The sequence below is a fragment of the Salvelinus sp. IW2-2015 genome, unplaced genomic scaffold, assembly GCF_002910315.2.
Source record: "Salvelinus sp. IW2-2015 unplaced genomic scaffold, ASM291031v2 Un_scaffold648, whole genome shotgun sequence".
Lineage (NCBI taxonomy): Eukaryota > Metazoa > Chordata > Actinopteri > Salmoniformes > Salmonidae > Salvelinus > Salvelinus sp. IW2-2015.
Window position 1 is genome coordinate 610,703 of NW_019942588.1, and position 15,638 is coordinate 626,340.

Here is a 15,638-nt window from a genome sequence, read left to right on the forward strand (position 1 = left end):
TCCTGCAAAGCATTGCCAACCGGCCGACAAACAACACCCCAAAAACCTCCCAAGACCCACCGAAGACCCCAGACCCACAAAGCCACTATAGCGGAGAGACACCGACGAGCACCACCAACTCAACCACACACCCCTTCCGGACCACCTCATTCTCGCGATATCGTCACATACTCGCAAGCACTCACAGTCGCGAGCCGAGGCACACACAAAAGTCCACTCTGACTCACATAACACCACTGCCGAATTGCAGGTTTTCCTACTTACAAAGCATGTAGAGGTCTGTAATTTTTATCATAGGTACACTTCAACTGTGAGAGACGGAATCTAAAACAAAAATCCAGAAAATCACATTGTATGATTTTTAAATAATTAATTTGCTTTTATTGCATGACATAAGTATTTGATCACCTACAACCAGTAAGAATTCCGGCTCTCACAGACCTGTTAGTTTTTCTTTAAGAAGCCCTCCTGTTCTCCACTCATTACCTGTATTAACTGCACCTGTTTGAACTCGTTACCTGTATAAAAGACACCTGTCCACACACTCAATCAAACAGATTCAAACCTCTCCACAATGGCCAAGACCAGAGAGCTGTGTAAGGACATCAGGGATAAAATTGTAGACCTGCACAAGGCTGGGATGGGCTACAGGACAATAGGCAAGCAGCTTGGTGAGAAGGAAACAACTGTTGCGCAATTATTAGAAAATGGAAGAAGTTCAAGATACGGTCAATCACCCCTGTCTGGGGCTCCATGCAAGATTTCACCTCGTGGGGCATCAATGATCATGAGGAAGGTGAGGGATAGCCCAGAACTACACGCAGGACCTGGTCAATGACCTGAAGAGAGCTGGGACCACAGTTTCAAAGAAAACCATTAGTAACACACTACGCCGTCATGGATTAAAATCCTGCAGCGACGCGCAAGGTCCCCCTGCTTAAGCCAGTGCATGTCCAGGCCTGTCTGAAGTTTGCCAATGACATCTGGATGATCCAGAGGAGGAATGGGAGAAGGTCATGTGGTCTGATGAGACAAAAATAGAGCTTTTTGGTCTAACTCCACTCGCCGTGTTGGAGGAAGAAGAAGTATGAGTACAACCCCAAGAACACCACCCAACCGTGAAGCATGGAGGTGGAAACATCATTCTTTGGGGATGCTTTTCTGCAAAGGGGACAGGACGACTGCACCGTATTGAGGGGAGGATGGATGGGGCCATGTATCGCGAGATCTTGGCCAACAACCTCCTTCCCTCAGTAAAGCATTGAAGATGGGTCGTGGCTGGGTCTTCCAGCATGACAACGACACGAAACACCACAGCCATGACAACTAAGGAGTGGCTCCGTAAGAAGCATCTCAAGGTCCTGGAGTGGCCTAGCCAGTCTCCAGACCTGAACCCAATAGAAAATCTTTGGAGGGAGCTGAAAGTCCGTATTGCCCAGCGACAGCCCCGAAACCTGAAGGATCTGAGAAGATCTGTAGGAGGAGTGGGCCAAAATCCCTGCTGCAGTGTGTGCAAACCTAGTCAAGAACTACAGGAAACGTATGATCTCTGTAATTTGCAAACAAAGGTTTCTGTACCAAAAATTAAGTTCTGCTTTTCTGATGTATCAAATACTTATGTCATGCAATAAAATGCAAATTAATTACTTTAAAATCATACAATGTGATTTTCTGGATTTTTGTTTTAGATTCCGTCCTCCTCATAGTTGAAGTGTACCTATGATAAAAATTACAGACCTCTACATGCTTTGTAAGTAGGAAAACCTGCAAAATCGGCCCGTGTATCAACTACTTAGTTCTCTCCCCACTGTACCTCCCTGCGGCTTCCACCACAACATAATATTTCTGTGATTACTTTCCATTTCTGCGGTACAGTTGATAACCTTGCTATGAATGCTAAAAAGCCAACTTATTGAAGCATAACTCACTCATTACCCTATTCTTCTGTATTGGCACAGATCTATGCTCACAAGATGCTCTCAGCATCCTCACCCTTGACCCTCCTCCTCCACTTTCTTCACTGCCTCAGCATATAACACCCTCTGCACTACTCTGACTCTGGACACTTTAATCTGCCTCTCTCTCACCGGACACTTCTGATCCCAGCAACATGAGCACCCCTACAATTGACAGATACAACTTTATTCTCTTGAAACTCCACAATCATCTGTCCATGCCCTCCCTGCACACTTCCCACATCTTAGAATCTCCCTCCTTCACACTGCTGCAACATGACCATAAATGTTGCACCTGAAACAGTGGAACAGTGGATTCTGCACAAAAGCTCTGGCAGGATAACTGATACAAGTATTTGAGAAAAAGTATTTGATACACTGCCAATTTTGCAGGTTTTCCTACTTACAAGCATGTGAAGGTCTGTCATTTTATCATATAGGTACACTTCAACTGTGAGAGACGGAATCTAAACAAAAACCAGAAAATCACATTGTATGATTTTTAAGTAATTATTTGCATTTTATTGCATGACATAAGTATTTGATCAGGATAAGGATAACATCTTATAAAGCTTCATAAAGTGAGCATTCAAATACAATAGTGATAGCTACCAATAAACGTTTTATAATCAGCATTATACTGTATATTCATTTTGATTTTAAGTAGAGGGTGGTGTTGCCTTTTGTTTAGGGGGCCATGGATATTGTTTGTATTGCTTCTTTGAATTTCTCTCTGTTCTCTCGAAAAGGGTTAAGAAACGTCTTCGTAAGATGACTAACCTGTGCCAGTACATTAACTCTTATGGAAAAAGAACACATCAGGATTCCCCCTTATATGAACATCTGTATTGTAAACAGCTAACTGGTATCTGTCAAATAAAATACTTATTCAATAAAGTCATGGTTATTTTCCTTAATTTTGGAGACCTACTTGCTTCTATGGTGTAATTCGCTTAGTAAAAAGTCACACTTCTACCTGATTGAGCCTCAAATACAACAGAAAAACAAGTATGCTGTTATATAATGGACACCTCCACCTGTATCAAAAACATTATCTCTGCCTCTCTGTTCTTAGACTCCATAATACATCAGGCTAATTGTATTGGTGGCCAGGCTTGTGGTGCAGCCAAAGCTTTACACACTGAATGGTTGGCCAAAGCACAATCAGGATGAAAAACAGCTGAGAATAGCCATACAGCATAGGCTTACACAAGCACCAGTCACTGCTGTCGAAACAGGAAAGACGTGCTGAATACAAATCGTCCTAACCTAAACTCCAAATTATAACAGCACACTGACTGCATGTCCTGATGGGAGCACATACTGTAGTTCCCAGAAGACAACATAAAGACAATAAATAGGTAGTTATCTACATAAAATCATATATTTATAGAACAATGCTATTTCAGATGCAGTTACTCTTACGGGTTGATGGAGGCATGCTAAGAGGCTAGGAAATAACACAAATCTAATCAACATAAATCATAAAAACTCCCATAACAAGGAAGTGATGGAAAAGATCAATGAAAATAATAACGCAAGTTACAACAACAGGCCTGGCACAGGCTAAGCTTGATCTGCTCCCCTAACAGGAGGGTACAAACAGGTCATTTCTCTAAGTCTGTGTTGTACACCTGACTGACCGGGTTTGCAGGGATTACAGTGGGACACTAACTGCTTGGAGACAGTTGTCTATGAGCTCAGACTGGGCACTTAGTTTGATTACCCTCGCCTCTTAGCCCTGACTAGGGTTGCAAAGCATGCCCTTCTTTCACCACTATATAAACCCGTGACGAAAATTCAACTTCCTGTTCCAAGGATGTGAGGACTTGGGACTTCAGCCATAATATTTGTTGTAATACTATTCTTAGGCTAAATTGACCATAATTAGTGCTTGTAAAGTTACTGCCATCAGAGGTATTATGACGGTCAAAATTAGAGCTTTCAAATGTCCGATATTAGAATTCAAGAAAATAGTTCTAGCAACAACAAAAAATTATTCCCTTGCCTGTTTGCCTGTGAGCCAATCCACAGATGTTAGAAAATTGAGATAAGTTATGTGTGTAACAAATCTGAGTAAGTTGATGTGTATGATATTGGATATGATATAATGAGAGTGTGTATGATGTCTGTATAAGAGTAAGACTATAATGTGTGATGTCCAAATAAATAATAACTCTGCCTTTTTGCATGTTTGAGTGTCTATGTGTGTAACATGTAGTGCGTATAGCCTTAATATTCATAAATTGTAATCCATTTCGTATCACCATCATAGTTGCATCATAATTACCTTTAACATAATTGAAAAACACATCCCAGCGTTTCCATAGCAATTGACTTTCACATGATCATGAAAGAGACCTTGCATTACTCTAGAGACGGCTTCACTACAGTACAAATGTATTCCGTACAAATTTTATTATTCCCCAATGCCCCTATTTTGATATCTTCCCCTTGGTTGTTGTAAACATATAAACTTGTAGGCAAATACATAAAAAGATAGATAAACAATACACATTAACACATTAAATTAAAACATCTCGACAATAAAGAGAGAGGGAGAGAAGAGAAAAGAGAGAAAGAGAATGAGAGAGAAGAGAGCGAGTTCTGAACGGTGCTACAAACACTAAACAGAAAATAACCACCCACAACTAACAGTGGGAAAACAGGCTACCTAAGTATGGTTCTCAATCAGAGACAACAAATAGACAGCTGCCTCTGATTGGGAACCATACCAGGCCAAACATAGAAATACAAAACAACCTAGACATACAAACATAGAATGCCCACCCACATCACACCCTGACCAAACAAAACAGAAACATACAAGCACTCTACGTCAGCGCTCCCAGGCCGTTGGCATGCTGCAGGAGCAGATAGGGTCAAAGTAGTGGAATGGGGTAGTGGGTTTTTAATGAGTGTACGTGGCAGCTGCAGAGAAGTAACTGGGTGTATGAGATTTTACTGCAGAAGAGTTCATGGGGTGGTGATTTATATTTWTATAAAATAGTGGTATATAGGTGTAGGGTTAGTTGGTTGTGAATTTTTTACATTTACTTGATGAACAGGAATAAGGAAGATAATTTAATGTATGTAGGATGTGACTGGCCTCACACTTTAGAGCAGTAGGTGGTGGTGTATGCACCTTTAAGTTGGACGCGATCCGCCAACCAAAGGATCAGGCTTGGTGTTGATCTTTTATTCTCTGACAACGACAGGAAAAACTTCCATGACCAAACATTGTGCTGCCCTAACACGGAACCCAAACCGGCTTCGCACGTGCGCCATCGTGCATACATTTATTTTGTCCCCCCACACCAAATGAGATCACGACACGCAGGTTAAAATATCAAAACAAACTCTGAACCAATTACATTAATTTGGGGACAGGTCGAAAAGCATTAAACATTTATGGCAATTTAGCTAGCTAGCTTGCACTTGCTAGCTAATTTGTCCTATTTAGATATCTTGCTGTTGCTAGYTAATTTGTCCTGGGAAAAAACATTGAGTTGCTATTTTACCTGAAATGCACAAGGTCCTCTACTCCGACAATTAATCCACACATAAAACGGTCAACCGAATCATTTCTAKTCATCTCTCCTCCTTCCAGGCTTTTTCTTCTCTGGACTTTATATTTGCAATTGGCAACTTCCATAAATTAGGTGCATTACCCCCACTGACCTCGTTTGTCTTTCAGTCACCCACATGGGTATAACCAATGCAGAGATGGCACGTGGGTACCTGGTTCTATAAACCAATGAGGAGATGGGAGAGGCGGGACTTGYAGCGCGATCTGCATCACAAATAGAACTGACTTCAATTTTAGCCCTTGGCAACGCAGACACGTTGGCGTGCGCGAGCAGTGTGGGTGCAATAATTGAATAATATAGATTTCAAAATGTATTTTGCAATGCTCGTGCACGCGACGCGAGCGGTGTAGTCAGCCTGTAATACACGTGGTCCCGTGTGGCTCAGTTGGTAGAGCATGGCGCTTGCAACGCCAGGGTTGTGGGTTCATTCCCCACGGGGGGACCAGGATGAATATGTATGAACTTTCCAATTTGTAAGTCGCTCTGGATAAGAGCGTCAGCTAAATGACTTAAATGTAAATGTAATACGCCAGACTCCTCTCTTCCACATGGGTACAATAGAGAAGGCTATATAACAATAATCTCATGAATTACATAACAATGTAATGCAAATGCAATTGATATTATGAATGAGAAATGTACAGTATAGCCTATAGATTCCAAAGAAGAAGACAATAAATACAGTTAGAAATAACGTGACTTACCTGAAATCAGTGGAGTTTACACTCTTAGAAACAAAGGTGCTATCAAGAACCTAAAAGGGTTCTTCGGCTGTCCCGTAGGAGAACCCTTTGAACAACCCTTTTTGGTTCAAGGTAGAACCCTTTTGAGTTCCATGTAGAACCTTTTCCAGAGAGGGATCTAAATGGAACCCAAAAGAGTTCTACCTTGAACCAAAAACGGTTCTCCTATGGGGACAGCTGAGGAACCCTTTTGGACCCCATTTTTCTAAGATTGTACTGGAGAACGGATGAGAGACTTTCTGTGTAATACTATTTTCATTCATCGTCGCTGCAAGCGGAGCGAGAGAGACCACAAATGTTTTGCTGAGGCAAGCAATATTAGCGAGCTTGCCAATGGCGCTGGGACCATAGAGCCTTCGGCTACAGAGCGGCGAGTTAGCAGAAGCACGGGATCGGGACCAGCAATGTCAAGGATCRTGACATTGAATAGCGCAGGAAGTTGCAGCTGGAGGAAAGCGGACATTGAACTACAGCAAAGGGAAGTAAAAACTGTCACTGTTGGACTTAGACTCAACGTCATTCATAGAACAGGATAGTGGCAGTGTGAATGGACAGAGATGGTGTGAAGTTGGCAACAAATAACAATTCGCCACAGAGGCAGACAGTGTGGCTTAAGCAAATACAGCTATTCTGGAAACTCATGAGCTGGAGCATATCGCTAACTGTGACTAGAGATGCGGATTACTAACTCATTGAAGCTGAAGATCATTMGTTTGGTAACGGATATGAAAGAAGCGGACTTGAGATTGTTTCACAGTGACTAAAAGAAAGAACATGATTCTCTCATGGAAGAAAGGAGTTCTATGATGGGAGATGAAAGGACATTGACAGGCTTTAGGCTTGAGTCGCTGGTTTATTTTGTTAAACGGGACTGAGTTGAAACAAAATCAACTTCATTTTATTTGATTGACTATTTTATTTGTGACATACTTTCAAGTTATCTGATAATCAGAGGTTGATTATCTACAATGTCATGGATTGGGTGACTGTTTGKATATTCCACCAACTAATGTTGAACTATTTTGCTATTAGTTATTGAGGGTTACTGAGTGTGAGAAATACTTTGCTACGCCTTGTTGAGTACTGTACAGTATGTGCTTTTGTGAAACTACTGTTTCTTTTTGAGTCTTTAATGCTGATGGTTGGAGAAATCAGTCCACTGCTCATTTTCATTGAGTGTTATCAGTCTGAATATACAGTATATCAGTGTTTGATTGTATACATTGACTATTGAGGCACCATACTGTTGCTTTTGTTTTGGTGTGTTGACTATCAAGACTATACCACTACTAGTGGATGAACATTGTTTATGTGACACATTCTATAATACTAAAGGAAGAATATAAGAGACTGAGACACTTTATGTGAATGGGTTGAATAAACCAAACAATAATAAACATTTATCTGGACTCACCATGTGGATTGGTTAATAGAGACCATACCATTGCGCGCTTACATATATAGCATTTTAACATATTAAAACAAAATAAGAAATACCTAAAATATATTGTAGTTGTTGCCAGCCTAGGCTACTGTAATAGGCCGACACGTTTCTCCTTTGCATGGTGTTTTGTTGCAGTTTTAATTTTTTTTGTTATTTCTTGTTAAGCTTTAAAAACCGAGCTAGGACTGTGGCATGTGTCTGTACTCCACTGCTCTCTGTAAACAGGACACATGAAAGCGTTTAATTCACTGTCCACCAGGCTGTAATTTCATAAATGTAGAGGACTCAACTGTTGACTCATTTATACTGTCTTGTGTGTCCTATTGTCCTTTAGTAGTAATTTATAACCTCGCGTGAATCCGTTATATTATAACTTTTTGATGACTAAGATGACATTTTCTGTAGGCTACAGCAATGATCCGTTGGAACCCAGACTTGGCATGGACATTTAGCCTACGACATGTTGTGAGAGTTCAGTGACCAGCCGGAGGAAGACAACACGACAGCACCCTCCTCAGGGGATAGGTACTCAGTGTAAAGCCAATTCGTACACAGCTGGGCAAAACTAATTGCTTTGTGTCTTCCTCTATATAGGTGTGCCAGGAGAGGAGCTGGGGGTGGATTGGGAGTAGAGACAGGGACCTGTGAGGATGTTGGTTTTGCCTACCTCAGAGAAAGCTTCTGTGACTGGGCACCTTGTCTCTCCGTTAACCTAGGCAGGCTTTAGGTAGAGAGAAGCGTTCCTCCTCTAACTGTTATGTGTAGACGATAGTCTAAGACAGGAGTAGCCGTTTGTTATTTTGCTTTCCAATTTGGCCACAGCCTTTTGGTCAACCTCTTAGTTTATTTGTTTTGTTACACTGGTGTTTCAACGTTGGACTTCCCTGTACTGGAGTTATTTTGTCAGGCAAAAGAAGACCTGTTTAGGAGACTATACAAAAGAAAAGGAACCACAACCACTGCCTCTGGTCTCATTTTATGCCCCCTGCCTGTGTTGGGGTGCTTCGGACTAGCTGATCCGTTCACATTGTTTAAACATTTGGTTTGGTAGAAGATTCTGTCAGTGCAATTACAGATTATATGATACAGCTTCCTGGCTTGTGTGTGGGTGTGTGGCAATGCGCTGCCATTTGGCTTGAAGCACGTTGGCAGTGCTTCCTGTGACTTTTAGTGCAGCTCATCACGGCGGTAAGGAAGCGTGTCAAAATGAATTGACCACCCAAAACATTGTACGGGCCGACTAGAAATGTGTCAAGGGCCGGATTCAGCCTGCAGGCCTGGTGTTGCCACGTGACCTAAATCATCCTCTTTCCTTCCAGTTGCCTCTGGCTGCTGCTGTTCTTAGTGCTCCTCTTTGGCTCATCTACAAGGTGCAACATTTAATTTGTTTTAAAGGGTTAATTAATGCACTTCCTGATTTAGCCTTGTTTTAGATTTGGTTCATTAAGAAATGAAAGTGGCTGTAATTGAATTGAAATGTGAGTTTGTTTTGGGGTGTGATTTGATGTGTGTTTGCAGGTGAGAAGAGTTAGCCAAATTATTTCAACATTTAGCTTCAGCTGGCTGGTGGGCAACCTGACTTTGGATTGGCTAGCTCTGGGGCTAGCTAGGGACCGTCAAACTTTATAACGTAAATTAGACTATTTCCATCGAGGAGCAGATCAACCTACACCTTCGTGTTCATGAGTTTCTTTCGTTATTGGTGACATTAGTTTGTAGAGCCAACAGTTTTGTGAGAAGACCTCTTTGAAGTCAGGATGTCCGCGACAGAGTTCAGACAACTGCTGGAAAACGTGTGGATGTCAGAGCCTAACAACCGACGCTGTCGTGTTCGTGAGTCATACCATAACCCCACATTATAAGACCTCTGATTCCTTTCATTAAGTCAGTTCTACCACCTCAACATTTCCCATTTTTAAACAGGGTTAAATATCAAGTTGTAGTAAAGTTCCGCTTCCTTCCACAGTGGGGCACTGTCAGAAGATGTGTGCTTCAGTCAGAAAAACGTTCACTCACCTTTTCTGTCTCAGCTAGCTAGCCAGCCAGTAGCTACCGACGTGGCTCGCCAGCCAAGCTAGCTACAGAAACGAAACCTGTCAAATACACTCGCAGGAAATCAACACTTCCTAATATCAGGATTTATATTCATATCCTTAGCTTGCCCATTCACTAAATATACTGTTAAATAACTCTGACACCCAGTAGCTTAAGTATGCTGAGTGCTTATGCTAGCTTATTAGCATTAGCCAGCCCTTATGCTGAGGGAGACTAGCTAGTTAGTTACCACCACCACCCCTGCACAAACCTGTGGCCAACTCTGCTGCTGCTACTGCACTTTGACTTTCTGCCCTCCACCTCATTCACTGCTGTCTGCTCATGCTCATAGTGCTTGCTCTTTTTGAAAAAGTTCCCAAATTCCATAATTGCTCTGTGCTATGCTGCGTACTCTGGCTGAGTGTCGTGGTTATTTCCTGTATTACTAAATGGAAAGAGTTTACAAACCACACAAGTCAGAGTTTTATTTTACATTCCATCTTTAATTATATGAGCTTCACCATAGCCCTTTTGACTCTCAGATCAATTCAGTGTCTATAAATTAATTCTCTGAGTCCCTTACAAAAGAATAGTTAGTATCTTTTATAGCCAAGATACACCCCTCAACTCACATGACAAACCACAGATCTTAGGCCTTTTACTTGAAAGAGGAGTATCCCATAGCCAGATAGCAGTAGCTATAAATTATTCTTCAGTTTGGTCTCTTTAGACGAGATTCTAATCTCGTTCTTGGTACCACTTAGGACCAAAACATTACCTAATTCAATGGCATATATCAATTGTCAGTTCTAGATACTCCCATCTCAAATACACCCCCTCCTGGACAAGCTCAGAAAGGGGAGTGATTCTCTAGGTCATATACCAGGTCAAGATTCATACATCAGAGGAGTAATACAATGATTCCAGACACTGCCATACTCCTCCCCCCAATGGGAAAAGAAGGGAGTGACTAGCGTACAGACATTGTGGAGCACTTCTCCCTTTCTGATATTCTGCATAATGAAATATGTTACCCAACTAATTCTGATTCAGCTTCGACAGTGACCAGTGTTTTGCTGAGTGATTACATTGACGTCTAACCGGTGGTGTAGGGTTGGGGTCAAGAGATGTGAGTGGTACACTGCATTGTGAAATCTCTACCAATCACAGCAAGCACTGTCACGCCAGGGTCTTCTTGCAGTTTCTGCTATATTGCATTGTATATTTCTGTCATAAATATTCAGTTAAACAATTGTTTTAAATGTGTGGTTATGGTATCTCATATCAGCCTGAAATGAATTCATAAAATACATTAAAAAATATATACACTGCTCAAAAAAATAAAGGGAACACTTAAACAACACAATGTAACTCCAAGTCAATCACACTTCTATGAAATCAAACTGTCCACTTAGGAAGCAACACTGATTGACAATAAATTTCACATGCTGTTGTGCAAATGGAATAGACAAAAGGTGGAAATTATAGGCAATTAGCAAGACACCCCCAAAAAAGGAGTGATTCTGCAGGTGGTGACCACAGACCACTTCTCAGTTCCATGACTAACAGAAATATAATAATGTGTCCCTGGACAAAAGGGGGGTCAAAATCAAAGGTAACAGTCAGTTTCTTGAGTGTCCACCAGCTGCATTAAGCACTGCAGTGCATCTACTCCTCATGGACTGCACCAGATTTGCCAGTTCTTGCTGTGAGATGTTACCCATTCTTCCACCAAGGCACCTGCAAGTTCCTGGACAATGCTGGGGAATGGCCCTAGCCCTCGAACTCCGATCCAACAGGTCCCAGACGTGCTCAATGGGATTGAGATCCGGGCTCTTTGCTGGTCATGGCTGAACACTGACATTCCTATCTTGCAGGAAATCATGCACAGAACGAGCAGTATGGCTGGTGGCATTGTCATGCTGGAGGGTCATGTCAGGATGAGCCTGCATGAAGGGTACCACACGAGGAGGATGTCTTCCCTGTAACGCACAGTGTTGAGATTGCCTGCAATGACAACAAGCTCAATCCGATGATGCTGTGACACATTGCCCCAGTCTCTTAATTCTTCCTTTAGTATTATAGAATGTTTCACATAAACAATGTTCATCCACTAGGAGTAGTGGTATAGTCTTGATAGTCAACACACCAAAACAAAAGCAACAGTATGGTGCCTCAATAGTCAATGTATACAATCAAACACTGATATACTGTATATTCAGACTGATAACACTCAATGAAAATGAGCAGTGGACTGATTTCTCCAACCATCAGCATTAAAGACTCAAAAAAAACAGTAGTTTCACAAAAGCACATACTGTACAGTACTCAACAAGGCGTAGCAAAGTATTTCTCACACTCAGTAACCCTCAATAACTAATAGTAAATAGTTCAACATTAGTTGGTGGAATATCCAAACAGTCACCAATCCATGACATTGTAGATAATCAACCTCTGATTATCAGATAACTTGAAAGTATGTCACAAATAAAATAGTCAATCAAATAATGAAGTTGATTTTTGTTTCAACTCAGTCCCGTTTAACAAATAAACCAGCGACTCAAGCCTAAAGCCTGTCAATGTCCTTTCATCTCCCATCATAGAACTCCTTTCTTCCATGAGAGAATCATGTTCTTTCTTTTAGTCACTGTGAAACTCTCAAGTCCGCTTCTTTCATAATCCGTTACCAACGAATGATCTTCAGCTTCAATGAGTTAGTAATCCCATCTCTAGTCACAGTTAGCGATATGCTCCAGCTCATGAGTTTCCAGAATAGCTGTATTTGCTTAGCCACACTGTCTGCCTCTGTGGCTAATTGTTATTTGTTGCCAACTTCACACCATCTCTGTCCATTCACACTGCCACTATCCTGTTCTATGAATGACGTTGAGTCTAAGTCCAACAGTGACAGTTTTTACTTCCCTTTGCTGTAGTTCAATGTCCGCTTTCTCCAGCTGCAACTTCCTGCGCTATTCAATGTCATGATCCTTGACATTGCTGGTCCCGATCCCGTGCTTCTGCTAACTCGCCGCTCTGTAGCCGAAGGCTCTATGGTCCCAGCGCCATTGGCAAGCTCGCTAATATTGCTTGCCTCAGCAAAACATTTGTGGTCTCTCTCGCTCCGCTTGCAGCGACGATGAATGAAAATAGTATTACACAGAAAGTCTCTCATCCGTTCTCCAGTACAATCTTAGAAAAATGGGGTCCAAAAGGGTTCCTCAGCTGTCCCCATAGGAGAACCGTTTTTGGTTCAAGGTAGAACTCTTTTGGGTTCCATTTAGATCCCTCTCTGGAAAAGGTTCTACATGGAACTCAAAAGGGTTCTACCTTGAACCAAAAAGGGTTGTTCAAAGGGTTCTCCTACGGGACAGCCGAAGAACCTTTTAGGTTCTTGATAGCCCCTTTGTTTCTAAGAGTGTAAACTCCACTGATTTCAGGTAAGTCACGTTATTTCTACTGTATTTATTGTCTTCTTCTTTGGAATCTATAGGCTATACTGTACATTTCTCATTCATAATATCAATTGCATTTGCATTACATTGTTATGTAATTCATGAGATTATTGTTATATAGCCTTCTCTATTGTACCCATGTGGAAGAGAGGAGTCTGGCGTATTACAGGCTGACTACACCGCTCGCGTCGCGTGCACGAGCATTGCAAAATACATTTTGAAATCTATATTATTCAATTATTGCACCCACACACTGCTCGCGCACGCCAACGTGTCTGCGTTGCCAAGGGCTAAAATTGAAGTCAGTTCTATTTGTGATGCAGATCGCGCTACAAGTCCCGCCTCTCCCATCTCCTCATTGGTTTATAGAACCAGGTACCCACGTGCCATCTCTGCATTGGTTATACCCATGTGGGTGACTGAAAGACAAACGAGGTCAGTGGGGGTAATGCACCTAATTTATGGAAGTTGCCAATTGCAATATAAAGTCCAGAGAAGAAAAAGCCTGGAAGGAGGAGAGATGAATAGAAATGATTCGGTTGACCGTTTTATGTGTGGATTAATTGTCGGAGTAGAGGACCTTGTGCATTTCAGGTAAAATAGCAACTCAATGTTTTTTCCCAGGACAAATTAACTAGCAACAGCAAGATATCTAAATAGGACAAATTAGCTAGCAAGTGCAAGCTAGCTAGCTAATTGCCATAAATGTTTAATGCTTTTCGACCTGTCCCAAATTAATGTAATTGGTTCAGAGTTTGTTTTGATATTTTAACTGCGTGTCGTGATCTCATTTGGTGTGGGGGGACAAAATAAATGTATGCACGTGGCGCACGTGCGAAGCCGGTTTGGGTTCCGTGTTAGGGCAGCACAATGTTTGGTCATGGAAGTTTTTCCTGTCGTTGTCAGAGAATAAAAGATCAACACCAAGCCTGATCCTTTGGTTGGCGGATCGCGTCCAACTTAAAGGTGCATACACCACCACCTACTGCTCTAAAGTGTGAGGCCAGTCACATCCTACATACATTAAATTATCTTCCTTATTCCTGTTCATCAAGTAAATGTAAAATTCACAACCAACTAACCCTACACCTATATACCACTATTTTATATAAATATAATACACACCCATGAACTCTTCTGCAGTAAAATCTCATACACCCAGTTACTTCTCTGCAGCTGCCACGTACACTCATTAAAACCCACTACCCCATTCCACTACTTTGACCCTATCTGCTCCTGCAGCATGCCAACGGCCTGGGAGGACGGGACACCACCACTCAACACACCCTGGAACTCTTCTGGAGTCGTATACCCAAAATACCTCCCTGCGGCTTCCACCACAACATATATTTTCTGTGATTTACTTTCCATTTCTGCGGTACAGTTGATAACCGTTGCTATGAATGCTAAAAAGCCAAACTTATTGAAGCATAACTCACTCATTACCCTATTCTTCTGTATTGGCACAGATCTATTGCTCACAGAGATGCTCTCAGCATCCCTCACCCTTGACCCTCCTCTCCACTTTCTTCACTGCCTCAGCATATAACACCCTCTGCACTACTCTGACTCTGGACACTTTAATCTGCCTCTCTCTCACCGGACACTTCTGATCCCCAGCAACATGAGCACCCCTACAATTGACAGATACAACTTTATCCTCTGAAACTCCACAATCATCTGTCCCATGCCCTCCTGCACACTTCCACATCTTAGAATCTCCCTCCTTCACACTGCTGCAACATGACCATAAATGTTGCACCTGAAACAGTGGAACAGTGGATTCTGCACAAAAAGCTCTGGCAGGATAACTGATACAAGTATTTGAAGAAAAGTATTTGATACACTGCCAATTTTGCAGGTTTTCCTACTTACAAAGCATGTAGAGGTCTGTCATTTTTATCATGGTACACTTCAACTGTGAGGACGGAATCTTAAACAAAATCCAGAAATCACATTGTATGATTTTTAAGTTTCATTTGCATTTTATTGCATGACATAAGTATTTGATCAGGATAAGGATAACATCTTATAAAGGCTTCATAAAGTGAGCATTCAAATACAATAGTGATAGCTACCAATAAACGTTTTTATAATCAGCATTATACTGTATATTCATTTTGATTTTAAGTAGAGGGTGGTGTTGCCTTTTGTTTAGGGGGGCCATGGATATTGTTTGTATTGCTTCTTTGAATTTTCTCTGTTTCTCTTGAAAAGGGTTAAGAAACGTCTTCGTAAGATGACTAACCTGTGCCACGTACATTAACTCTTATGGAAAAAGAACACATCAGGATTCCCCCTTATATGAACATCTGTATTGTAAACAGCTAACCTGGGTATCTGTCAAATCAAATACTTATTCAATAAAGTCATGGTTATTTTCCTTAATTTTGGAGACCTACTTGCTTCTATGGTTTAAT